Consider the following 2,364-nt stretch of genomic DNA (forward strand, 5'->3'; position numbering starts at 1 on the left):
TACAGAATAGTTTCTCTCGGCTGCGTCTAACGTTCTTGAAAAGAACCCGATGGGTTTACGTTGCGCATCCGGATGCGTTTGAAATAATGCAGCGCCGATTTGATAGTCGCTTGCATCGGTGTCTACCGAGTATGGTAGGTCCTTCTTCGGCAGCGCTAACACCGGCGGTGCCAAGATAGTGTCCTTGACATTATGAAAAGCTTTCTTGCACGGTTCGTCGAATCCTTCCAACTAGACCGGTTGTCCTTTCTTCAATAGTTGATTGAGCGGATGGGCGATTTTCGCGTAATGTGGGACAAACCGGCGGTACGCTTCGCAGGGGGAGCAGATACCGGGAGGAGGCGTGGACAGAGGTGAAGTATCAAAACTTGATACACATCGTACAGTATGATCGTCATGATCAAATTAAATTTGTTTGATGATGGCGATCATACCATGTGCCACGAGGGGAGCGCGGAAAAAGTTTGGAAAATTGTATAAATTTATGGAGGGCTATGACTAATTCAAGGACACGAAATGAAAGATATGGTGTGAGAGGTTTGCCTCATCTCACGAGGCAATCGTATTCACAATTTGGTGCGCGCTGCACTGGTTTTCCTCATTTTTAACAACGCCGCGCTGCACTGGTTTTCCTCATTTTTAACAACGCCGACACTACCGCTTCAATCCACTTTCTCTCACTCTCCAATCTCACTCTCCAATCTCACTCTCCAATCGTCAGAGAGACTGTAATCGCAGTATACATTCAATCCAAACCCAGTTTGTACTAGTGGAATGATCAAATTGAGAAAACGTCCAACTCGGACGTGCAACCGACACTAAACTAGTGATCAAATTGAGAAAAGGTCCAACTCCAAGGCGCAACCGACACTCCTCTATCACCGTTCTCTGGCGTCCAAATGATATTTAATACCTCTTGACGGAAGCGCCTGCGATTTGTGGTATATAATCACATCCACATACCGCTTTCACGAAATTTCTACAACTCACCTACATTACATACAGCTATATATATATATATTAAATTTACCAACCTTGCGCATATCCGTTCCTCTATGTTACAAACTTCCCTCTTGTCTGCTGATGCTGTCCAATGTTTTTAGATGCAGAGAGAGCTAATCTGCAAGGAAAACAAGGCCAACGCCCCTTCAGAAATTGAATTCCTCTGTGATAACCTCGTCCGCGGGCACGTTCACCGACGACAGCATCGACTTGACACTTTCCATAAAACCTACCGGACCGCAAAGATAAACAACTCGCGACGCAACGTCCGCGACGTGCTCGCCCAAGAAATCCTTTTCGACACGTCCTGAATACTTCTCAATCCTCTCTGATTCATCGCCCCCACCCTCCTTCTCACCCGCAACCTCTTTGCCCGAAATCAACTTGATCAGCTTTGTCCTTCCCTTCGATACTCTCGCGTGCCGGTGCAGTTCGTCCTTGAACGGCATGTCATCCTCACACCGTTCTTGGTGAACCACCACCATATCCGGCGCAACATTTCTCGCACCATCTGAGTGCGCACCAATGCCTCGCAGGATGGCCATGTTGGGCGTGATGCCGATTCCCCCGCTGACCAGCAGCATCTTCTCTGGCAACTCGTTCGTGTTGAACGACATCATGTCCCCACCGATTCCGAGCAGCTTCACCTGCAGTCCCACCTTCGCGTATTCATGCCCGACGCGCCCCCCGTGCGGAAACGTGTGTCCGTCGACTAACACGCACGCCGGACGCGACATGTCTCTTCCCGCAGCCGGCAGCGTCTGCCGGTCGCGAAGCGTGACGGGCTCATTGACCAATCTCATATCTAGGGGGTGCGACAGCTGCATGTAGCGCCTCTGAACGCATATCCGGGGGGCGCGACAGCTGCATGTAGCGCCTCTGAATGCATTTGCTGCCTTTTAGTACATCGTTTCTTTACTTCGTGCCAGTGATGATTAATTATCATACACGGAAACTCACTGCGATCTGCTGAGAATCATCTGGATTTACAGAACACTTGGGGGAGAGAAACCAATGCAGGGTGTGCACAAAACGGCTGATCATCTCAAAGCCTATGAATCGACCCGGGTAAACATGTTCCGCAGTGCACATGCCCTTTACTAGATGTCCTGTGAAAATCGGCCACCCACAGACAGAAAAGAGCAATTCTACATCCTTGGGCAGGATCATAGCTCAGCCGATGTGCTACTGCGCTCTTTGACTCGATACAAATCCTGGCGTACAAGATATCGGTATTTCGGCTGAGACCTTCTGCGTTCGACGTACTTTCTCCGGCGGAAGGTTCACTGTATGTGGAACAGATGAAGGATTCCGGCTGATCGCCAGGAAGCATCACCACATCCAGTTCCTTCTCCCGAAAAA

This window comes from Chondrus crispus, genomic scaffold, assembly GCF_000350225.1.
Source record: "Chondrus crispus Stackhouse genomic scaffold, scaffold_112, whole genome shotgun sequence".
In the NCBI taxonomy this organism is placed as follows: Eukaryota; Rhodophyta; class Florideophyceae; order Gigartinales; family Gigartinaceae; genus Chondrus; species Chondrus crispus.